Genomic DNA, 25472 nt, shown 5'->3' with positions numbered 1-25472 from the left:
ATGGACGAGGTCGAGTGAGTGTCAGCGCGTGTTTTCGCAGCTACGTTCGTTATCTCACACTCAACCGAACAACAGAAGAGAAGGAAAAACCTGCCCCAGAGCAACGCGGGAAGCGCGGAGGAGTACTTCTGCATGACGTCAACACACAGTGATCGGACACAGTGAACAAGTAGTAGAATCAAAGAATCCTGTCCACTTCATGGAAGAGTCTTGTGGAAGGGTGGTAGGGAGGGTGGCTTTAAATGTTCGGTAGTGGGTTGTAGACCCAGCACCTCCTCGCTATTTCGGGGAAGGCGGCTGGGAGGGACAGGACAGAGACACGGGGAAACTCTCAGGGAATGAACAAAGGTCGACAGAAATCGGGGATGAATGGAAGATCTAATTTTGGTAGATGAGAGCGCTTTAGCAATGTGAATAGTTTTATCTATCCTCACAACGTCATTAAGTGCTATGACATCTCGTTTAATATCCCCTGTGTTGTGAACGCTCTGGCTTAACTAGGGCGAACGCTCTGCCTTCACGACGGCGAACGCTCTGCCTTCACGACGGCGAACGCTCTGCCTTCACTACGGCGAACGCTCTGCCTCACTACGGTGAACGCGAACGCCAAGCGCACGCTCCTCACGCTTTCGCTCGTCGCTTCCCCACTAACTCGGTAGATCGATGCAACAGCGCAGCAAGACATATGTCCAGCCGCAACACTTGGCGGCTCTTCAGGACTCTCATAGACCCCACACAAACATGCTCGGAAACACAGAAACACATCAATCGCGCGATACACAACTTTCAAGGAAACACGAAGCAGCTAGCGAACAACTTGCGCTCACAATACCTCAATCAGGATCAAGACCCGCGTGGGCAGGATTATTCGTATGCAGGCTGCGATAATCCGGAACTGGATCAACTTTTCCAGCTTCACGACCTTCGCGCGGCTCTTGCCAAAATGCGCAGGGGGACGGCGCCCGGGAGGGATAAGGTCACAGTCAAATTATTGGCAAACCTTCCTGATCGGGCATACGAAACCCTACTCGAATATATTAACGCCATTTGCACCGGGGACACTTCGTTGCCACCGGATTGGAAGACATCATTGGTAACCTTTATCCCAAAGGCGGGGAAACCGGTAAACACAGACAACCTCCGGCCCATCTCCCTCACTTCATGCGTAGGAAAACTGATGGAAACGATGGTCCGTGACCGCCTCTCAGAATATCTCGAGAGCAAGAACTCGTTTGCCGACACGATGTTCGGTTTCCGACCCAGTAAGTCCGCACAAGACATTCTTTTACAGCTTCATCACGAGGTTCTCGAACCCATAGAACACCCACACAACGACAAAATAGTCCTAGCACTCGATCTCAAGGGTGCGTTTGACAATGTTAAACACGGCGTCATACTAAAACACCTTAGCGAGATTAACTGTGGTCCTCGTACATTCAATTACATCAAAGATTTCTTAACAGACCGCTTGGCCTATATACGTATACAAGAGACCGAGTACGGCCCGTTTGAGATGGGAACGCGGGGCACACCACAAGGCGCTGTGTTGTCCCCGCTTCTCTTTAACATTGCTATGATGTATCTCCCGGCACAGCTGGCGGCTGTCGGCGGTGTTCAGCATGCGCTGTACGCCGATGACATCACCATCTGGGCCACTACGGGAAATATAGGAGAGATGGAGGAATGCCTGCAAGCAGCGGCGAGCATAGTTGACCACTATGCCACGTACTGCGGCCTCCAGTGCTCCCCGTCCAAGTCTGAATTTGTGCATATTCGATCTTCTCCGAAATGCAAAATCTCCGTTCAGCTTTCTCTCGCAAGCGGCCCCATCCGTGAAGCGAAGGAGCTACGAATACTCGGTCTCTTCATTAATCAACATCGTAAGGCAGACACAACTCTTGCCAAACTCCGCAAAGTCGGCGACCAGGTGGGCCGAATGGTTCGCTGCGTTTCCAACAAGCGAGGAGGGTTGCGAAGTAAGGATGCGATGCGGCTCGCGCATGCCTTCGTAACAAGTCGAGTACTGTACTCGACTCCTTACCTCCGCTTACGGAAACATGACGAAGATCACTTGGAGATTGTACTCCGCAAAATTTTCAAGAGAGCCCTCGACCTCCCGATATCCACTTCCAACGCGCGACTTCTCGCGGTGGGGGTGGTGAACACCTATCGAGAACTCCGCGAGGCGCATCTCGTTAACCAATACACGCGTCTCGCCCATACCGTGTCCGGTCGCCGCCTCTTGGACCGGTTACATATCAGACATGATCACCATACCATGGAACGGGTTCGAGTGCCAGAACTGTGGAGAAGCGCCCTCTACGTTCGACCCCTTCCGACTAAGATGAACAAGGAGGACCATAATGGCCGGCGCCAGGCGCGGGCGAATGCCCTGCACCGCCACTATGGCTCAAAGAAACACGTCTTCTACGTCGACATTGCAGGCCCCTACCGCTCCAGGGGGGACTGGTACACGGCTGCAGTCATACACGAGGGAAAACAGGTGGACGGCCTCTCGTTCAGAGCGCCCAACTCAACGCATGCGGAGGAGGTGGCGATTGCCCTTGCAGTCTCCCATCCCGACTCTAAATTCATCCTCACAGACTCTCGAGGAGCCTGTCGTAACTTTGAGTTCGGTTGGATCACTCCACTCGCTCACCAAATTTTGCACCGCAGTACTCGCGACGGCGATCCAACTCATCGCTCAATCATATGGGTCCCCGGCCACCAAGGCATGCCAGGTAACGAAGCCGCCCATGAGGCAGCCCGCGCACTCACTCACCGGGCACCAGGCGTCCCTTGGGAGGAGCTTAACCCAGATCACAGCCCTCTCCTTTCTTTTAAAGAAATTACTGAGCACTATCGTGCCGAACACCGGCGATACCCAGTTCCTATGAAAGGACTGGGTAAAGCTGGCGAACGAATTCTCCTCAGGCTCTTTACAAATACCCTGCTGTGCCCGGCGGTTCTCAAGCACTTTAATCCTTCTTTTGACGGCCGCTGCTCATTCTGTGGGGAGGTGGCCGACACCTTCCACATGGTTTGGGCATGCAGAAAAAATCCTTCTCTCCCCCCAATCACCCCTTCCCCTACCCGAGAGGACTGGGAGGTGGCCCTACTCAGCTGCCAGGAACTATCGGCCCAGCAGGCCCTGGTTCGGCGGACTTGTGTAGCGGTCTCGACCAACGGGATCCCGGAATGAGGGACTCCGACTAGTATTGTAAGGGGTGAGACCCACTAGGGGCCTCTCCCCGAGCACCTCTCTGTACATTACCAAATAAATGCTTTTCTCCTCCTCCTCCTCCCGTTACCCTCACCGGTCACCTATATAAGCTGGCTGATCGGGATGAATAAACGCTGGAGTTTCTGTCCTCGCTTCGGCAAGCGCGTCTTCGGCCGCTTATCTGTTTTTTCAGCAGCGTCCGCTCCGGCGGACGCAGTTGGCGCTGCGACGCGCGTCTTTTCTTTCCTTTTTCTTTTTCCTCTGATCATTGTGCTCGACAGTGCTCGAAGTGCTCGACATCACATTTACAGCATGTGGTCGCAAGGTCGATGACGCATGGACAAAATTTCTTAAAATGCTTTGCAAGCTTGTGGTAGCTTATTAGTCTTGTATCCTGCTGAGTTGCACAGTACAAGTAGCGCCAGTGAATGCTTTTAAACGCATAGTATACAGAAACTAGTGCTCAAAAACATCATTAAAATATCGTATGGTGCATTTAGAGGCCTCAGTTTTGTGCTGCTAAATATCCAGCATAGTAAACGTAAGAATTCTTTCCAGCAAACAGAAAATCTGAAGACCGTTTTTCACTCGCATGTGAGTTTAACTGAGTTTGCCGATGACCTGCGACTGCTATTAAGTGCCTTATCGCCTGTCGAAGTACCCCCGAGTCTGGTTTCTGTTTTAACCGCCACCGCAGAACTTATCGCCAGTACTTCCACGTTTTAACATCTGCCGAAGAGGATATTAAAGATAAGACTTTTACCCCACTCAATGTTAAAGCAGAAGTTGCAAGCGTACAGGAAGTACCTCCAGAAATTCTACTGTAAATTATATTGAACAGAGTTAGCGTTACCAAGTATAAGGATTATGCAAAATGTCTAAATGTAAATACGAGGGTACACAATTGTGTAATTGAAAAGTATTTCTGTAAAACAGAGAAATAGCTATGCCGTCAAGCTTATTTTTCAAAAAATGCGCGAGAAGTCTATTTAGGAAGCCAGCAGTCTCAGCTGTCCTTGAAAACATTCCAGGATCAATGAATTTTTTGAAGGACCGCTGAAACTGCTCTCTTCCTAAATAGACTTCTCGCACATCTTTTGAAAAAATAACCTTGGCGGCATAGGTATTTCTCTCTTTTACAGAAACACTTTTCAATCACACAATTGCGTACCCTCGTATTTACATTTACACATTTTAGGATGAATGAATTGCCGCCGCGGTGGCTCAGTGGTTATAGCGCTCGGCTGCTGACCCGAAAGACCCGGGTTTGATCCCGGCCGCGGCGGTTGAGTTTCTTTGGAGGAGAAAATCTAGAGGCCCGTGTACTGTGCGTTGTCAGTGCATGTTAAAGAACCCCAGGTGGTCGAAATTTCCGGAGCTCTCCACTACGGCGTCTCTCATGTCCTTAGTCGTTTTGGGGTGTTAAACCCCATAACCCAAACCAAACCAAACCAAGATCAGTGAATTAATATATTTGCTTCCGGTCATTAACCTCAGCGCTTCCTCCGTTTTGATTGCAACAGTTGAAATTATTCGGAATATTTCTTGACCTGAGCTTTTTTGACGGTATTAGACAGTAGTATATTGTTACGGGGTGGTGGTGGTGGTGAAAACATTTATTAAATCATAGGGAGAGGTGTTGGGGGTCGTGAGTTGAAGGGTCACGCCCTTACAACCACTAGGTGGGATGCCTAGACAGGTACCCCATTGGCGTTTGTCGCAGCCCGGGCGCGCTGCGTTAAGGCCCTTTGGGCCTCGAGGGTGCAGCAACCGGACAGGGTCGCCTCCCAGTCCTCTCGGGTGGGGTTTGGGATAGGGGGTAGGGATGGGTTCTGCTGGCAGGCCCACACCATGTGGTGAGTGTCAGACACCTCCCCACAGTGTGAGCACCGCCCGTCGAATTGAGGATCGAAATGTTGCAGAGTTGCCGGGCACAACATCGTGTTGGTGAGCAGGCGCAGGAGTACCCGCTCGTTGACCTTCCCCAGCCCTTTGCACAGGGTGGGAAGAGTTTGGTTCGTGGATTTGTAATATTCGCATATTTCTTTAAAAGTATAAATCGGATTGAAATCAGTGTCCTGGTCGGCGTCGGGTCCCGTGGGAAATGCCCGGAAAGAGAGCGCGCGGGCGGCGGCGTCGGCTGCCTCATTTCCGTGGACGCCTTGGTGACCTGGAGCCCAAACGAGAGATCGGTGCGCGGGATCCGAGTCTCGGCTACAATTTTGGTAAATGCGATAAGCTAGGGGAGTAACCCACCCTTGCGTGACGTTACGGCAAGCCCCTCGCGAGTCGGTGACTATGTATTTGGAGGAGGTGTGAGAGGCTGCCAAAGCGATGGCAACCTCTTCTGCGTGAATTGCTGACTGGGCCTTGAAAGTAAGGGCGTCTACTGTTTTACCCTCGTGGACAACCGCGGCCGTGTACCATCCCCTGGGGTCCGGGCCGGACGCGTCCACGTAGAAGACTCCTGGTTTGCTCCGAAAATGGCGGTCCAAGGCTTCCGCCCGCGCCAGGCGCCTGCCATTATGATCCTCTTTGGACATATTGGTGGGAAGAGGCCGCACGTGGAGGGCGCGTCTCCAGTGTACGGGAAGTCGGCATCTCTCCTCTGTGAATTGACTGTGCTGGATGTGAAGTCGGGTTAAAAGGCGGCGACCCGACCCTGTCTTTGTGAGACGAGTCTATTGGTTGTTGAGGTGGGCCTCCCGAAGCTCCCTAAAAGTGTTAACCATCCCCAGTGCCAAAAGGCGGCTGGTAGAGGTAGAGACCGGGAGGTCCAGCGCTCGTTTCATGATTTTGCGGAGGATGACCTCGAGGGCATCCTCCTCCTGTTTCCGCAGGTGGAGATAGGGAGTCGAATGCAAGATTCGACTGGTCACGAATGCGTTCGCCAGCCGCAAGGCGTCTTTGCATCGTAACCCACCGCGCTTGTTGGAAACCCGGCGGACCATGCGGCCCACCTGGTCCCCCACCTGTTACGGGACGGCGGGCTCGAGCAGTGGAAGCCTCACACTACTCTCGTCACCGCCGCCACAGTAGTAGCTCACTCTCCGACAGCGGCAGAAGAAACCGCCATCGCGCTGGCCATCGCTGACCCACGTACGCGCACAGTCCTAAGCGACTCCAAAAGAGCGATGCAAAATTACTCGGCAGGTTTTATCTGCCACCCCGCTGCACGCATCCTTCGCGGCTGCACTCTCGACCATAAGATCAACCTGGTCTGGGTACCCGCCCACGCGGGAAACTGTGGAAACGAAGGGTTCGACCGACTAGCCCGAGGACTAACCAACCGGGCGGCCGGCCCCACGGACCCAGACGCTCTTGCCGAGGCTCCCCAGACCTTTGCCGAAATTACCAACCTCTACAGAGAGATGAGACGCCAGTTCCCGCCTCCACACCCCGGCTTGAATCGAGCGCAAGCCAGCTTGCTCCGCAGGTTGCAGACGCACTCCATCCTTAGCCATTCTAGACTTTCACTCATCACAGACGGGGAATATGACCCCGCCTGCCAAAATTGTTACCAGGGAGAAATCGCCACCCAGGCACACATCCTCTGGGGATGCGCGGGAAATCCGCCGCCTCGAACCTTACTGCCAGCTCCCTCCGAAGAAGGATGGAACCAACTCCTCAAAAGGCCAGACAAGAGCATCCAACTGGCACTCATTTCGTGGGCCCAGGAAGTCGCCCCCACCTGGGGGCCACAACAAGCCCACCTGCCCTAAATCCCTCCAATCTATGGCAAAAAATTCAGGGGGCACTTTGACTGTCTAAAGTGGGTAGAGGCGGAAGCGTTTTCCGCACCACCTTCGCTGTTTGTGTGGCACCGGTGGCGTCACATATAATTGAGTACTAATTACTAAGTGATGACAAATCAGTAATTAATGGTTAATTACTGATTAATGCCTGAATACTAATTAACTGCTAATTAATGACGCTTAAGCTTCGCCTTTAGGAGTGGAACGCGACAGCGCGTTGTAGCGCTGCCAGGGAGTCCACGGAACACCACCCGTTCAGCGCGATGCCTTGCCCTTTGAACGCAACGCTTTTTTGAGGAAAGGAAATGGCGCAGTAATTCTCTGTCATCTCGGTGGACGCCTGAACCGCACCGTAGAGGAAGGGAGGAAGTGGGAGTGAAAGAAGATAGATAAAGAGGAGCCGTAATGAAGAAAATGAAAATTGTATTTGAGGAAAGGAAATTACGCAGTAACTGTCTCACAAAATTCAGGGGGAGCACTTTTTTGACGTAAAGTGTGGTCACTGATGCCCCTAAGATTGGAACGCGACAGCGTCTTGCAACGCTGCCAAGGAGTCCATAGAACGCCATCGCCCATTCGGTTCTACGCCTCGCTCGTCAGTAAATTTATTTTTGAGGAAAGGAAATGTATCTGTCTCTCATTTGTCGGTGGACACCTAAACCTCGCGGGAAGAGAATGGAGGAGGATGAGAGTGAGTGAAGACACCGTATTCACTAGACGCGCCTTTGTTCATTCCAAACCATCGAGCTGGCATGGCGGAGTGGATAGCATGCTCGTCTCTCACGCCGAAGACCGGGGTTCGATTCCTGAGCTCGTCCAATTTCTTAATCGGTTTTATTTATTTATATGGCCTGACTAGTAAAGCTAATTAGGCTAATTGGGTAATTAAGCGATTAACTAAGCTCAGCCCCACTTACTTGGAGCATCACTATACGATCCCTTCAATTGGTTGCATGGTTACTAGCCAAAGTACAATTGGCCCCGCTTGAAATTCGCGCACTGTGACGTCACGACCGTTTCCACCAATTGAAAAGCGTGACATTTTCTGTCGACAACTGCTGCTTACAACGATGAGACATTAAAGGCTTCCGCCTTAATAAAGTTGTTTCTCTCTCTCTCTCTCACCCAGGAAAACACAACCGACAGCGTGAATTCTCTTTCGTTCTCTACCTCTCGCGCTAGCGCCGCGCGCTGTCCACTCGAGCTCGCCCCGCGCCTCTTCTTTTATTCGTCTCACGTAGCGTGCTCGTGGTCACCTTAAATCTAGCGCAGCGCACTCTTGGTCACCATAGGTCGTATGCCGAGACAGGTAGCCAAGCGCACCGCTGGTGCACGTCGGTCCTGCTTCCCCTGGAATACTCGGTCTTCCAGCGCCAGCTGCGGCTCCGTTGGAACTGCGAAGGCGAGGGCTTGGACGCCTGCTGACGGCGGCGGCCGTTCGGTGCACCGATACGCTGGGGCCCGCACGTCGACCTCATCGGCGATGGACGAGATGGTATCGGCGGCAGGAAGTCGGACACTACCTACCTACTCTACGGCTTCGACAACGACCTCGACTGATGGAAAACTTGGTTTTTGGAGCCGCATCCTCCCAGTCGCTATTGGACTTATTGTGGATGTTTTTGCGCGACCATGATGATGCTGCCCTGCTGCCACATTGTGGGTTCAGGCTGCTAATCCCAATGGGTCAAGAGGAGCTACGCATCCGCGCTGGACGCCCTCAGCTTCTGCCAACAAGATGGTGCCACCATGCCCTTTACCGTGCCAGACTTCGCTGCCCGGCACATAAGGTGCTGGAACGCCGATAGCTGCTGCGCAGTCTCAGGACCGTGTTCTTGATTCTGGAACATTTCCCCAAGGACTGCTTGTACCACACCGTGAGCTGTTCTAGGTGAGCTGCTCCAAGCGATCGCTCACGGCGACGTCATCGCACATCTGGCTGTAGGCTGTAACCCCGAGAAGTCGAAGCCGCCCTCGCTGCTGCAGAACAACACAAGTGCGCTGCCTGTGGGCGAAGACATTAATACGATATATAGGATATTGATAGATATATAAGAAGCCAGTGCATTAAAATTAATATTACAATAATTGTCAGCAGCGAACCGCGGAGAGTGGCTATGCTCGTTGTCTACAGTGCAGTGTGCTACACTTTTTTATCTCGTTATTTCTGGTTTCACGTCTTCGTAGAAGATTTCGGCTATTGATCATTATTACAAAATTTAGGTGCACAGGACTGCACCACCTTTAGTTTGTACGTCACATAAGGACTAATTAAGATAACTGCCAGCTTCTTGTCATTGCTGTTGCGTTTGTTCATGTTGCTAGCTATATCGTCACTGATCATAAACCAAAGAACTACTCTCTCTGCTCGCTAAGTAACGTTAGCATTGCAATTGTAAGCCCTTTAGCAATGCATTGGTGGTATGTCTTTTCCGAAATTCTTTAAGCGCTATAACATCTCATTTAATGCCTCCTGTTACTCAAACAGCACCGCTGGCCTAACCTCAGAAGTTGAGAATAGATATCTACAGGTCCAGTGCACAATACTTATGAGTATATTAATTATCAGAAGGGTACACACTACGGACAAATAGCTATGCCGTCAAGCATGTCTTTCAAAGAATGTGCTAGAGGTCTATTTAGGAAGCGATTAGTATCAGCTGTCCTTGAAAACATTCAAGAAGCAATGAATTGATAGATTAAGGCGGAAGCCTTTAATGCCTCATCGTTGTAAGCAGTAGTTGTCGAAAGAAATGTCACGCTTTTCAATTGGTCGAAACGGTCTTGACGTCACAGTGCGCGAATTTCAAACGGGGCCAATTGTACTTTGGCTAGTAACCATGCAACCAATTAAAGGGATCGCATAGTGATGCTCCAACTATGTGGGAATGAGTTCAGTTATAGGCTTAACTCCCAAATTAGCGTAATTAACCTTTCTAGTTAAGCCAGATAATTGAATAAAACCGAGTAGGAAATTGGTCGAGTTCGGGAATCGAGCCCCGGTCTCCGGAGTGCAAGAGCATGCTAACCACTCCGCCGTGCCCGCTCGATGGTTTGGAATGAACAAAGGCGCGTCTAGTGAATAAGGTATCTTCGTTCACTCCCATCTTCCTCCCCGCTACGGCGAGGTTCAGGTGTCCACCGGGATATGCGAGATAGATAATTTCTTTTCCTCAAAAACCAATTTACGGACGAGCAAGACGTACAGCCTAACGGGCGATGGCGTTCTGTGGATTCCCAGGCAGCGTTGCAAGACGCTGTCGCGTTTCAATCTTAGAGGCGAAGCCTAACTCTTAACAACGCATCAGTGACACAAGCAGCAACACCGCGCTTAAGGTTTTCGCCTCACCGCACTTTAGGTCAACAAAGTGCCCCCCTGATTTTTATGCGAAGCATATTACTCTCACAACCGAGCTCTTCCTTGCTGCGCCGCGGACGGCCGCGTAGCTACCACTTGACCTTCATCGGCGCACCACGTGATATGACGTCACAACAGCTGTGAAAGCTGGGGCCTCGTGAGCTCGCTTGCGGAAGCGCAGCCTCCGCCGGCGGCCTAACTCCCGCTCCTACCCCTCGGAGATACTGACGTCACGCAAAAGGCGACGCACTCGTTGAGCCAGTTGAGCAGCGAGATGTCGGCCAGGGAGAGGGCGGCTCGCCAGACCGCAAAACTATGCTTCGCATCCTAGGCTTAACCATAAGCTAAGCCAGGCCATTTTTTGCTATCCTTTATTAACCTCAGTGCTTCCTCTGTTTTAATTGCAACAGTTGAAATCATTCGTAGTTTTTCTTGGCCTGAGCTTTTTTTAACGCTATTGGACAGTATATTGTTACGGGACGGCAGGCCTGCGCAGAAAAACCCACACAGGAACGCAGGAGACCCCGGAAACTCAACCGACCGCGGCAATTTTCTTTCGTTCTCTACCTCTCGCGCTAGCGCCGCGCACTCTCCACTCGCGCTCGCCCCGCGTCTCTTCTTTTATTCGTCTATCCATAGTCCTTCAATGCTTTTGTCTAGCGTAGCGCGCTCGTGGTCCCCGTAAGTCTACCGCAGCGCGCTCATGGTCGGCGTAGGTCGTATGCCGAGAAACGCAGCCCAGGACATCGCTGGTACACGTCGGTCCTGCTTCCCCTGGAACACTCGGTCCTCTAGCAGCAGCTGCTGCTCTGTTGAAACTGCGAAGGCGAGGGCTTCGACGCCAGCTGACGGCGGCGCCCGTTCGGTGCACCGAGACGCTGGGGCCCGCACGTCTACCTCATCGGCAACGGACGAGATGGCATCGGCGGCACGGAAGTCGGACTCTACCTACATACGTACTCGACGGCTTCGACAACGACCTCGACTGGCGGATTGGATTGGATTGGAAAACGTTTATTGTCAGCACTGAGCCATAGTGGGCATTATACTAGGTGGCTTCGAGCCCATGGCTCTTGGCGACCTCGTGAGCCCACTCAGTGGCCCGGACTTGCGTCAACGGGTCTGATCTGGCCAGTATAGCCTCCCACCGCTCTAGAGAAGGGACTGGTAGTAGGTCCGCCGGTGGCGGCGCCTTTTTGAAGCTCCATAAAATGTGGTCATATCCGGCTATCTCGCCGCATTGTTTGTAAGTAGCGTTGTATTGTTTTGGATACATGCGTGCTAGTCTCGACGGGCTAAAGCGGAAGATTTGCTTTTTGGAGCCGCTTCTTCCCAGTCGCTATTGCACTTACTGCGGACGTCTTTGCGCAACCATGATGATGCTGCCCTGCTGCCACATTGTGTGTGCAGGCTGCTACTCCCAGTGCGCCACGAGGAGCTACTCATGCGCGCTGGACGCCCTCAGCTTCTGCCCACGAGATGTGGCCATCATGCCCTTTATTGTCCCAGACTCGGCTCCCGGCACATAAGGTGCTGGAACGCCGAAAAGTGCTGCGCAGTCTCCGGACCGTCCTCCTTGATTCTGGAACACTTCCGCAAGGACTCCTTGTACCACACCGTTAGCTGTTCCAGGTGCGGCCAAGCGATCACTCAGGGCGACGTCATCGCACATCTGACCGTAGGCTGTAACCCCGAGAAGTCGAAGCTGCCCTCGCTGCTGCAGCACAACCCAAGTGCGCTGCTTGGGGGCGAACACAGTATCAAGAAACTCGAACCGGAAGCCCCGGCCGCTTTCCGACATCTGAGCGCAGCCTGCCAAGATGTACTGCTCACTAATGACCAAAATCCAAAAATCGAGCGTGAAGACGCCACCCCAAGACTAACGACATTTGCCTTGACTGGGGAATACCATCCGATGAAGATATCGCCGATCGTTCATCAGAACGGGGACGCAGCAAGGGGACCTAAGCTACACAGTGTCCTCAGCGGGAAGCAAGCGCTTGCTGTTGACAGCTGCACTCCGATTCCTGTAGCGCGTTATCTGTACGAACAGTTCCCCAGTGCAGCCCATACCAAGTTATCAGAAAGACCAAGGTTTGTGGACCGGGAAATCGATCTGCTGACGGGGAGCAGAGCACTTAGTGTTTCCTCGGATGCTGAAGTAGCAGAAAACCTGTTATGCCTATCACCTACGCTTGTGCCGAACCCGGGTCCCCAAAAGGAATGCAGCGTTAAAGGGCGAGGAGTACCGCCGAGCAATAACGGCGCATCACCCGAAAAAGCGCCTCCAGGACTCGGCAGCAGCGACGGAAAACCGACTGTTTCGCTGATTCTTGCGTGTTTTACGCTGCAGAATGAAGACAGCTGTACCCATCGCCGCTATCACCTGGGCGTTTCAGCGACCATCGAGGACATATCGGATGCATCTGACGTCACTACCGACGTCACCAGCGGAAACCTAGAAAAGAAGGCTCCCACCCCGGATCTGGCACTCGGCAGCAGCGACGGCAAACCGACTGTTTCGCTGATTCTTGCGTGTTTTACGCTGCAGAAAGAAGACAGCTGTACCCATCGCCGCTATCACCTGGGCGTTTCACCGACCATCGAGGACATATCGGACGCATCTGACGTCACTACCGACGTCACCAGCGGAAACCTAGAAAAGAAGGCTCCCACCCCGGATCTGGCACTCGGCAGCAGCGACGGCAAACCGACTGTTTCGCTGATTCTTGCGTGTTTTACGCTGCAGGTTGGTGTATCAATTTGACTTTGTCGAACGGGAGAACTGTGTAGCTTTTGCTGTTGCGGCTGCCGCAGTTTTTGTTCTTTGTGTGTACCAAGTGAATCCTGTAGTGATGCCTAAAGGCTCGGCGAATGATGACAGGGATGCCAGAAGTGAACTACGTGAGCTTCGTGCTGAAATGAAAAGTTTGAAAGATTCCATGACTTTTATCAATGCAGAATTTGAGGAAATCAAAAAGAAACTAGCTGAACAACAAGATGAAAACAAAGATCTTAAGAAAGAGAATGAAAGACTGCGGAAAAGGGTCAAGGCAAATGAACATGCCATTGAACAGCTTCAGCGAAGAATGGTTCAAACAGAGCAGTACTCTCGAAGATGTAATGTCGAAATAAAAGGCCTGGTGCAGAAAGAGAATGAAAATGTTACTGAACTGGTAACAAAGGTAGGCAGTGCTATAGGCGAGACTATCACTGCTGATGACATAGCAGTTTGTCATCGCGTGCCAACTCGTGAGGAAGGCAAAAGCAACATAGTTGTGCAATTCAAATGCCGCGAAAAAAGAGATGCTCTTCTGGAAAAGGCTCGAACCAAATACATAACGAATGAACAAGTCGGCTTCGTAGATAGAGAAAGTGTGTTCGTTAACGAACATCTTTGCCCTACGCTGAAGCGACTTTTTTCCTTGGCGATAAAAAAGAAACGTGAGTTTGACTGGAAGTTTGTATGGGCCAGAAACGGAAAAGTTCTTGCGCGGAAAGCTGAGGGAAGTGACGTGGTGCGAATCGAACACGATAAAGACTTGTCAAAGATTGACTAAGGTGGTGTGTTGCTAGTTCTTTGCTTTCATCGTCATCATGTTATATCGAGAGTTTTGCTCACCTTCTGATATAACACTGCAGGCGCCAACCCAGGCATTAATATTGGCTGTCCATATCAATGCACGTTCGTTGGCATCAAAGCTAGAACAATTCACTGTGTTTCTCGACGAATTCCTGTTCCGAATGCATGTCATCATGATCACGGAAACATGGTATCACGATGAAAGCCAGACGCTAACATTAGCAGGCTATAAACACTACTACCAAAACAGAACTGAGGGACGGGGCGGCGGCGTAGCGATACATATCAGGGATGATATATGCTGTGAAGTGGAGCACCGTTTCACGTGTACTACTGCTGATCTGGAGGCGTTATGTGTTTGTAGTGGGAGTAGTAGTAGTAGTAGAAGACGTTTATTCGGCCAAAATTTACACGCCGAGAATATCGACCGCCTGGGCGACCAGAAGTCGCTGTTCTTCCTTCCCTTCAGCGCCAAGCCAGTCGAGCCAGGTGGTGATGGATAAAGATGGTGGGGGGTAGGAACCCGACTGCTGAGCAGCCGGGCAATAGAAGAGTCAATGGGCAAGGTCCGCATAGATACAGGGGCAGTTGGGACAGGAAGGGTCCGATCGATAGCGATAGAGAAAGAGGCGAACCGGGTGATGATTGCATTCATTTGAACGTGCCGAAGAAGGCGAGCCTCCGGCACTGTGAGTGATGGATGAGGGGGAGGGTAAAGGCGTTTGTCGAGGCGGAGCTCGAGGTAGACCTCTTTTATGGTGCGGCGAAGGGTTAGTCTCCCACCGTCCTCCGAGGGCTTGGGCCAGGGGATCAACGGTGCCCGGAAAAGTGTGTCACGGGCGAGCTGATGAGCCAGCTCATTGCCGTCAATCCCTGAATGCCCAGGGACCCAGCGGAGGAAAACGATGGAAGGCTGCAAAGCGGAGACCGCTCGTTCGACCTCCTGTTGAAGAGAAGGGGTTAGGGTGCGTTTCTGTATGTGGTGTATAGCGGCTTGTGAATCTGAATAGACTGTGTACTCTTGAAGAGAGGGAAGGAGGGCAAATGACTGGAGGGCATGCGCAATGGCGAGGACCTCGAGGGACAATGCATCCGGAGGGCGTAGAAACGGCCCGCTGGTGTGAGTTTCAGGAGCGGGGAGGTGGGGGTGGTACAGGGCGTAGCCGCAGGAACCTCGAGGAGCCACGAAGGAGGCATCCGTGTAAGCTACACCCTGGGTATCAAAGAGAGGGGAATGGTGCTGTGCGGCTGCATGACGACGGCCGGCATGCAGAACGGGGGACATGTTGGACGGAAGGGGGAGGATCCGAAGATTGGGAGCCGGGGTGGGAATAGGAGAGGTAAACGGGGAGCAGGGAATGAGCGAGATACCCGCTTGAGTCAGTAACCACTGACCCTGACGGGTAAGGGAAAGCCGGGCAATCTGCGAGTCATGATGGAGAGAGCAGAGAACGGAGAGGATGAAAGAGGCCTGTTGCAAAGATCTTTGCAGTAGAGGTAATGATAGGGAGGTTGAGAGCTGCCTTGTAGAGGCCCACAAGGGCAGTCTCAAGAGCGTTAAGTTGAGTCTGATTGAAGGAAACGTAGGGTGCAAAGTACAAGACCTTGTTGAGGGCCAGCGCGTGGGCAACTCGGCACGCATGAGCCTCGTGGAGACCTGAGCGCCGAGTGACCACGCGCCGCAGGAGGTGAGTTGCGGAGTGGCAGGTGGTGACAGCACGGTGGAGGGCTTGCACGTTCTTGGCTGCATGCAAAGGAAAGCCAAGAACTTTGCACTGCGTGACGACAGGAATGGGAGAGTCAGAAAGGTGGAGAGAGACGAATTGGTTGTGTGAGCGCTGGTATGAGGAATGGTTGAGGAGAAGGAGCTCAGATTTTTCAGGAGCGGGAGAGAGGCCAGCAGTGGTGAGAAAGGAGTCGATGAGATCTAGGCCACGTTGCAGGGTGTCTTGTACGTGACCGGGAGAGCCAGACGAACACCAGAGAGTGATGTCATCGGCGTAAAATATATGATGCAGGTCGGGAATTTCATTTAGCTGGGAGGCGAGAGGGGCCATAGCAAGATTGAAAAGGGTAGGAGAGAGAACAGCACCTTGAGGAGTGCCTCGGGTGAGGTTGTGGGGGTCGGACAGATAGGTGTCGACTCGAAAGCGAGCGACGCGTTTAGAGAGGAATGAACGGATATAACAGTACATGCGGGAGCCACAGTCTAGGGAGGCGAGTTGGGAAAGGATGTGGTCGTGGCAAACACCGTCGAAGGCATTGCGAACATCGACGGTCACAAGTGCGTGAATTTGAGTGGGGGTAGGTGACAGAAACGTGTGCTGGAGAACCAGAAACATGTCCTGTGCACAGACGTGGCGTCGGAAGCCGATGAGAGAATGAGGGAAGAACTCCCTCGTCTCGAGAAAATTAGAGAGGCGAGTCAGGGCCATTCGCTCAAGGGTCTTACCAACACATGATGTCAGGGAGATTGGGCGGAGGTTAGAGAGAGAGGGAGGCTTGCCCGGCTTTGGAATCATAGAAATGAGGGAGGAGGTCCAGGAGCTGGGCAGGCAGCCGCTGTCCCATGCATCATTGTAGGTTTTAAGGAGGAATTCTTTGGCGCAGTCAGGAAGGTTGCGAAGTGTGGTGTATGTAATGGCATCCTCACCGCGAGCCGAGCGTGTAGCATTAGCAGCCAGAGCCGATTCGAGCTCCCGGAGAGTGAAGGATTGGTCCAGATCGGGGTTAGGTCCACCGCAGTACACCGGGTAGGAGGGTGCCAGAGGGGGCGGGAGATAGAGAGAGGCGAGCTGATCAAAAACATCGGAGGGAGTTCCTTGAGTGAGGGCTTTAGCTAGAGTGGGAGCAAGGGCAGGCTTAGTGCCAAGGAAGGATTTGAAGAGAGACCATGTGGATCGCGAGTGCAATGCCGAGTCAAGACGGTCACAAACAGCACTCCAACGAGAGTGCTCGAGTGAGGCGCAGTGGGCGACGATCTCGGCCCGCAGAGCAGTGATCCGGGAAGAAAGTTGGGTATTGTGGGGTTGGCAGCGGAAGGAGCGTTGAAGACGTTTACGGCGACGCCATAAACGGAGTAGGTGAGGATCTGGGTCTGGGACTGGGTGACAAGAGCGAACACGACGGCTACTGGACGTGAGCGCTGCAGTGATGCGCGACGTCCAGTCGTCGTAGGATTGAAAGGAGTCAGAGGCGAGATTAGCGCGGAAGGCGTGCCAGTCAGTATGAGTGACCGGATGACATCGAGGGATGTGGGAAAGAGGTGGAAATGTGGACAAGATAGTGGTCACTGAGAAGAGTTTCGGCTGTCACTTGCCAGTGAAATGAAAGTGAACCCCGAGAGAAAGTGAGATCGGGTGTCGTGGGGCGCTGTGAGGCAGTGCCCGCTCGAGTAGGGGAGCCAGGAGTATTGAGAAGGGTGAGGTGGCGTTCCTGGGCCAGACAGTGGAGGAGGCGGCCGGGTTTGAGGGTAGCCCCAGAGTGTTTGAGGGGCATTAAAGTCACCACCAAAGAGGAGATGGGAGTTAGAAGGAAGAGAGTGAAGGAACTTGCCCAGGGCGGAAAATAAAGAGGAGGTAACAGGGGGGTTGTAGAAAGACAAAAGGGCGAGTGAGACGCGGGAAGAAGGGTGGTAATAGACCACACCAACTAAATATTTAAGAAGGACGGAGGGGATATCAAGTGGCTCCAAGAGCACGTCGCTACGTACATAAATAGACGCAAGTGGTGTGGCCGTAGCGGCATCATAGGCGCGGTAGCCTGGGACAGTGCGGGCCGTCCGGGTCTCCTGGAGAAGGAGAAAATGGGGCAGGGAGGGGCGGGCGAGTAGATACTGGTGGAGGGGGGTCTTATTATGGCACAGATTTCGGCAGTTCCACTGCACAATCTCGACGTCCTCGCCAAAAGCCATTATGATAGTGTAGAGGTAGAACTTCGTGAGGGTACGCGTTCCTTCTTTTTGGCCGGGGGCAGTGACTCATGCAGGGATTGGAGCGTAGAAGTGAAGGATTCTAATTGTTTGGATTGTGCTTGGAGGGTGGTAAGAATCTGCAGAACCGATGTCTCTAGCTGAACCAAGCGAGTGCGGTGTGCCTGTGTGGTGGTTTCGAGAAGATCAGCCAAAGGGGCGACCTGGGCGGTGGAGGAGGGAGTGGTGAGTGTGGCAAGATGCTCATTTAGCTTGGTAAGCTGGGAGGTAAGAGAGGAGGTGGTTGTCTGGAGGGTTTGGGTCAAGGCGTGGATCTGTTGTTGTAGGTCGTGGGAAATGCGCTGTTGCTCTCGCTGCTGGCGTTCCAGCATAGCGAGCCGGAGGTCGAAGGAGCGGCTCTCGTCAGTAAGGGATGGAGAGGGTGGTGCAGGGGAAGAGACGCTGGAAAGGGACGCTGGAACCGAGGAGCCTTTAACTTTGGCGGCGTAGGAGCCTGGTGGTGACGTGACCGGAGCTGAGGGAGGTTCATGATTAGAGGAGGAGGACGGGGTGGGTTGCGTGGCCCGGCGCAAAGCTAGGCGTCGTAGGTACGCAGCTTTGGCACACTCGCGTTGTTTACCGAGGAGAAAGGGGCAAGTGGGGTCGAGGGAGGGGTGGGTATTTACCTGGCAATGAACGCACCAGGGCTGGGCACATACATGAGCGGAAGGGTCGGCGGGTAGAGGAGCAGCACAGCGACGGCACTTTGACGGAACGCTGTGCTGCGGACACTGGTGGGCGCGGTGTCCAAGAGCGAGACAACGGGTGCAGGTGGGAGGCTTAGGCTTATGGGGACGGCACCGGAAGGCAACGTGTTTGAAATACACAAAGTGGGGGATTACGGTTCCAGCGAAAGTTATGAGCACCGACTGAGTGGTGCCCATCATACGAGCAGCAAGAATATCGGTTTTGAATGATTCGATATCATGCATGAGGTCATCAGGGGTGAAGTGGCCACCGACGTTATGGATGACGCCGAGGCATGAGATGGGAGGATTAGGGGCATATGTTTTAATGGTGATAGGCTTACCGTGAAGCTGAAGATGCGTGATAGAAAGCAGGAGGTGGGCGGTGAGAGGGGAGTGAGTTTTTAAAAAGACGAGGCTTTGGCTGGCTTGGCCTGAAGGGTAATCTCCGCAGTGCTCTCGGAGGACAGTTGTGCATCGGAGACGACTGCGGCGAGGACGTCGTAGAGCGGTATCTTGGGGTTGAGGGTGCCAGGGGGAAGCTGGATGCCAACTGTGATGAGCTCGGTGCGGGGCCGGGTGGCGGAGGCAGGCTTACGGCAGGCACCGATGGTGGTCCAGCCGACCTCAGGGGCCGGAATGAGATGGCCGTCGACCGGGGACGCCGTAAGGTCCATGTCTGCTGTGTCGTCAGCCTGAACCGCAATCTGCGACGCAGGTACCAAGGTGCTGGACTTGCTGTCAGCGGGAAGTGTGGTTCGAGTAGGTGCGGCGGCACTGTCTGCGGCGACGAACGCAGTCGACTGCGATGCATCTGTGGGCCCGAAGCTCTTGGCTTCCCTTAATGCGTGGAGTTGGCCAGTAGTGGACGCCGCGGCGGTGACGAACGCTGCCGGCTGCGTTGCGGCTGTCGATTCGGAGCGCCCAGCGTCGGTGAACGCGACGCGGGAATGGGCGCGGTGGTGTGGCCGGTGTTGAACGCAGCCGGTTGAGACATGGCTGTAAGCGTGGTTGGAGTAGGCCCCGCGGCGGCCGCGTCGGAAGAAGTTGACACCGGTGAGGTATGGGTGGGTCTTGGCTTCAGGGGCTTGTTGAGACGCTGCATGCCAGAGGTGCAGGCGCGGCGCGTTAGGGTTAGTGAGGCGCCGCGCCGTAGCAGATTTTTGGAGGCGCTTGGAGCGCCAGCTCGACAGCGGGCCGTGATGCGAATGGTGTCCTCGTGGTGCGGATGTCTTCCTGACGCGATGGAGTGTAAATCCAGGGGCGGGCAAGGCCCTGGGACAGGCCAGGGGCAGGTGAAAAACGGAGCACGATAGTCAGCCAGCTAACCAGGGCGGCGCCACCTAGCGGATCCTGTAGTGGGAAAGATATGTTTTCGGTAGTATATCGCCCTTCTTCCGGGAACAAAAACCCTTTTTTGACTTTCATCGAAGAAATCTTGGAGTACGCTTCCTGTCATCAATACCGTTTGCTTCTGGGAGGCGATTTCAATATTAACTTAGCTGGAAATGACACGCATTCCGTTCAGTTCAATAACACACTTCTGGCTTCTGGCTTTTATTCCGTTATCAATACACCAACGCGGGTAACCGAAACAGGCGAGTCAGTCCTTGATCTTTTCATTGTCAACTCAGATATTTCCGTACATACTGCTGGAACCATATGCTATGACTTAAGCGACCACTGTCCAATATTTATTGCGTACTGCAGCTATAGACCACGACAAAAGACAAGCAAGGACGTACCTCTGTATAGGAATATATCGAATGGTAATATGGAATCCTTTCGGGCCCGCCTATCAAAAAACGACTGGTGTCCAATTTATAACGAGAGTAATGCATCTGAAGCTTACAACAAATTCCTGCTTACGTTCTGCTGTCTCTATAACGAATGCTTTCCATACAAGAAAGCAAGAAAAAAGAACAAAATAAGGAAGCCATGGATAACACCCGATCATTTGAAGGCGATTAAGGAGAAACAAAAACTCTTCCAAGATTTCTTGCGTACGAGAGAAATGACAGCACTAACAGACTTCAAGAAATACCGAAATAAGTTAACCGCAGAGTTAAGAAGAGCAAAGATCGCTTACTATAATAACCTCATACCTGATGCTTCAAGAACCGGTCCTCGGGAAGTGTGGAAGGTGGTCAATGAAATTCTCCAAAGGAAACGTCGGAAGTGCAGCCCCCCTGAAATGTCAATAGATGGCAAATGTATTTCGGGTGTAGCTTTAGCTGAGCATTTCAATGCGCATTTTGTAGACATGATAAAGCCAACCTGTGACGAAACAGGGTCAACGCCCACTGACGAACAAAATGCCACCATATTCTTGGAACCAACGGATGAAATCGAAATTTGTAGCGCATTCCTGAACCAGAGAAACACCAACTCAGTCGATGTCGAAGATCTTCAGATAAAGCCTGTCAAGTTCGTAATTGACGTTATTGCGCCCCACTTGACATATATTTTTAACCTCGTCCTCACAACTGGCTGTTTCCCAAGTCGCATGAAAAAAGCAAAGGTATCGGTCATCTTTAAATGCGGCAAAGAAAACGACGCGGCTAACTACAGGCCGGTATCTATATTACCCGTGTTTTCAAAGGGCCTAGAAAAAATAATATTGGTGCGCATAGAAAACTTTTTCTCCAGACATAACATATTACAAGAGTACCAACATGGTTTCCGTCGAGGCAAATCAACCGAAACAGCGCTACTAACAATGAAAGAGCTCATCATCAAAAATATTGAATGCAAGACGCTTACGCTTGGTATTTTTATAGATTACAGCAAGGCCTTTGACTTTCTAAACCACAAAATTCTGTTGAAAAAACTTAGTGCTTACGGTGTCCGCGGTGTATCTTTGGTGTTGTTTAACTCTTACCTGAGTGATCGAATGCAGTGTGTTAGTATTGGGGGCCATACCTCATCGTTTAAGAGCATTTCATCTGGTGTGCCACAAGGCAGTCTTTTGGGACCATTTCTTTTCAATGTATATGTCAATGACATTGTTCAACCCAATTAAGATGCTTGTTATGTTCTTTACGCTGACGATATATACCAGCGTGTTTGTTTCTGGTCATGACATACAAGAGGTGATTGCTAAAGCAGAAACTGAGATGACAAAGATAATCAACTGGTCCAATGCCAATGGTCTCAAGATTAACGCAAAAAAATCGAAAGCCATAATTTTTAAACCGAGTGGCAAACAGGCTATAATGCACCATCATTTAACACTCGGTACAGCTACTATTGAAGTTGTCAGCCAACATAGGATTTTAGGAGTGACATTCTCGTCTGATATGAAATGGACACACCACATCGATTTCTTGCGCAAATCACTATCATCGTCTGCGGGAGCACTTGCCAGATACCGACATTATGTCCCGGAAAAAATAAAGGTTCACATTTACCACGCATTATTCACGTCACATTTAAACTATTGCTCGCTTGTTTGGGGAACAACAACGATTAGTAACATTAACGCAATTTTCCTTCTACAGAAAAAAGCTCTTCGTAATATTGCTAATGTATCGTACTACCATCCGACAGAAGAATTGTTTGTGAGGTATAAAATAATAAAAGCAAAACATTATCTAGAATTTCGCTTACTGCACACTTTCTTTTATGCAAATAATGCCCTTCAAACGTTTTTAAAGAACACCGCAAGTTTACGTAAAAAAAAAAGCGATGGTCGTACTCGCAGTTGTGACAAATGGTTTGTACCACACCGCCGTACCGATTATCTCTGTCAGTCCCTACAGTACCTGCTTCCATTTCTTCTGAACGATTATGAAAAGAAGGATGTATATTTCGACACCTACAGTAAAAAACTAATGCGACAGTATTTTATAACCCACTAAACATCCTGTGTACAATAATCATGCTAACTTTGTGTTGTATGTCAATTCCGCTTTGTTTTCTGACGTTCAGGAAGAATTGAGGCCGTACGCCGATCACCTGAAATTCTCATTAACAACGATTGTTTTGTTAATAATTGTACTGTATAGTTGTTCTAATGATTGTAGGAAGATGTGTACTTACACTGTAATTTAGTTTGTAACCACTGCTGCCTTGTATGGGCCCCCAGGCACCTTTCAAGCTGTCGTAGAACAGCTTTTACGCCTGGGGGCCTTCAACCTCGAGTTGAAAATAAACGAATTGAATTGAATTGAATTCAATTGAATGAGTGCCCGCATGTCCCCGCTAAAATGAGGAGCTGCACTTTGAGTATGCCTGAGCCGAACAGCGGTCGAGGGGCAACGCATAAAACTGAGAGCTCAGCACAGCCGAAGGAGGAACAGCTCCCATTCAAGACACTGGCAAGACAGAAGAGACCTATTCTTCCGAGCACTAGCCAACTGTGATGGAGGGCTCTGCGCTGCTACATGACAAAGACGAGAATGAGTTGAGCCCAGAGGGCCCTACGGGAGGCAGCGGACAGGAAGCTGAAGGTCTTGTCACTGTGAATGGAACCGAGTACCTTCTGCATCTAACAGCGCTAAAGGCGAAGTCCTGCCTTCCCTGCTGCACGGATACCTCAATGAGATCGGTCGCCTTCTGCGCATGGTTTTCTCCGGGATCCACGTTGTAAGAGATGCGCTTGGTAAACTGATGGCAGAAGAGCTTGTCTTCGACCTGAAGGCCTGGGAGGAAGTTACTTCACAGAAAACATCAGGTGCCTTGGCGGTCGAAATCAAAAGTGGAACTACGCAAGTTCTCCAGACGGTTCAGAAACAGGGTTCACCGATCATGCACTCTCTCAAGAATAAAATCGCATAAATTCGAAAGATCTGGCCTCTGCTGTTCTGCATTGAAGAGTTAGGGCCGTTTCACATGCATGCGATTCTCGCCTGCGACGCTGCGAATTCTGTCGGTCTGCGACTGGGGAGGGCCGTCGGTCTAGCCGCAGACGGCATGCGACCAAGTTCCGTCCGGTTGGAATCCAGTCGCAGCGTCGGTATAGTGTACTAGAATTAGGAGTAGTGGGTCGAGGGAAGGCGGCGGGCTGAAGCTGTTTGCGCCGACGCCGACAGATGGCGCTGCCGCTCCCTTCACCTGGCAAGCGCGGGCTCGCTCGCAGCAGCTCGGCGAGTAGCTAGCTGGTGATCAGGCAGGTATGCTCCTCAAGTTATTCGGGCTCTACGAGGTTTAATCTTACATCAGACATTTATGGAAGAAAGGCAGATAGTCCTCTCTTGTAAAGTCATAAACTTTCCGTGTGACGTATGGCTGGCGTGCGTTCACTGTAGCTCACATAGGCATGTGAAAAGTCTGATTGCATTGGAAATATATACAAAATGGCTTTATTTGCAATAATTCGCAAATATTTCCGAGAAAATGCAAAGCTGCACTGGTGGAATTGAGGGAGCCGTGGACGAAAGCAACACCATCGTAGTTCCAAAACTTGTGCAGTGCCCAGAGCTCAGATGGTTTAGGGACTCTTAGCTGAAACGCATAATTCTCGCGAGGCTGACATAACTCCGCTGCTTCGTCATTCTGGGACGTAATAATCGGTGATGTATCCCCTTGTGTGCACTGTCTCTTGGCCGACAGGTCGCTGGGCACTTGCGAAGACGTTCTTTTCCTTGCTGGCCTCTCGCGCGAGGGCTTTTTGGACAGATACGCGGGAAGGTTGGACAAATTTTCGGTTCTGCATCTGGCGAAAGAAATGGCTTGCCACGTGGTATGCGCACCTCCTTGCCGCTGATGATATGCACATAGTCTCTTAATATGTACTTCTCTTCAAAATTCAGCTCACACACGGCATCCGTCATTTCTAGGGGCTTGTCCGCACGATGCAAGTTGCGCTGCCATGTGCGGCGCCTTGCTTTGTCTTCAGGAACCCCGAATAATGATAACTTCGGAGCATCTTTCACTCCACTGCAGCCGGTCCTACATCCAGGAGCAAAACAATAGTTCCTCCGCCGAGGTCTCCTCATCTCGTAATATCATGTGCTGCACAGCGCAGCAGAGGTGAAATCAAGACGCACATGAATTAACGTACGGAGGAAAAACGCTTGCCCACGACGATCTTGTTGAAACCAGCGCGCGTACCCTACGTATATGCGTGCACGTTCTAGGATTGCCGCGCAAAGTGTTCCGTTTCTCGTACCGTCAGTGGATGGCCCCCGCCTGTTTCCTGGAGAAAGTCACGGGGTACACTGAATTGTCTTCTGACAATGGAATTTGGGGGATTACACCTATGTTAAACAGCATAACAGAGCATGACACACTGAAAATGCACTCCAAGGCAGAGCGCGCTCCCCGTGTAACAAGCCGGCGCCTATCGCAGCGAGCTCCGGAGTATGAGGGGGCTGCCAAGTGAAAGGCGCAGCAGCACCGCCGCGCGGCGGCCCGAGATTTCGGCGCCGCCTGCTTCACGCGCTCCGCTGGCGCGGAGCTTCACTCGCCCCACTACTCCTAATTCTAGTACACTATAGCGTCGGTGTGTTCGCTCTGCGACTGACCAATGGGCAGCGCCGAGACGGCACGTGACGTGACGTCACGCGGGAGCAGCTGCCGCGGCCACGACCGGCCTCCAGGCGCGCGAGCGAGAGCGCACGTGCGTCGAGACCGGCCGCGGCAACAGCTCGCACGTGACGTGACGTCACGCGCCGTCTCGGCGTGGGGTCACGTGGGAGCTGTTCCCGCGGCCTAAGCAAAACTCTTTATTCTAAGCAAGACACACGAAATATTGTCTTGCATCTAAAAACACGCTGGTCATAACATCGTCAACACATTCCGTGCAGCGTTTCTGTCGCGTTTAATCGTGGGTTGCCTATGCGAACGTCGAGCAACCTTGCGTGTTTCTCCGACCGAATTCGCTGGGTACGCGTTGCATGTGAAAGCACTGTGCGAAAATCGCACTGCGGCGTCACCGACTAGGCCGACTATTTT

The 25472-nt window shown here is 52.0% G+C and overlaps 1 pseudogene; it reads left to right on the top strand.

Moving 5' to 3' along the window:
- Positions 1 to 23528, top strand: LOC149362483 (uncharacterized; annotated as a pseudogene).
- Positions 23529 to 25472: the final 1944 nt, after the last annotated feature.

Source organism: Amblyomma mixtum, chromosome 2 (genome assembly GCF_055824585.1).
Source record: "Amblyomma mixtum isolate Tamu chromosome 2, ASM5582458v1, whole genome shotgun sequence".
Classification (NCBI taxonomy): Eukaryota; Metazoa; Arthropoda; class Arachnida; order Ixodida; family Ixodidae; genus Amblyomma; species Amblyomma mixtum.
This window is presented reverse-complemented; position numbering and strand designations above follow the sequence as displayed.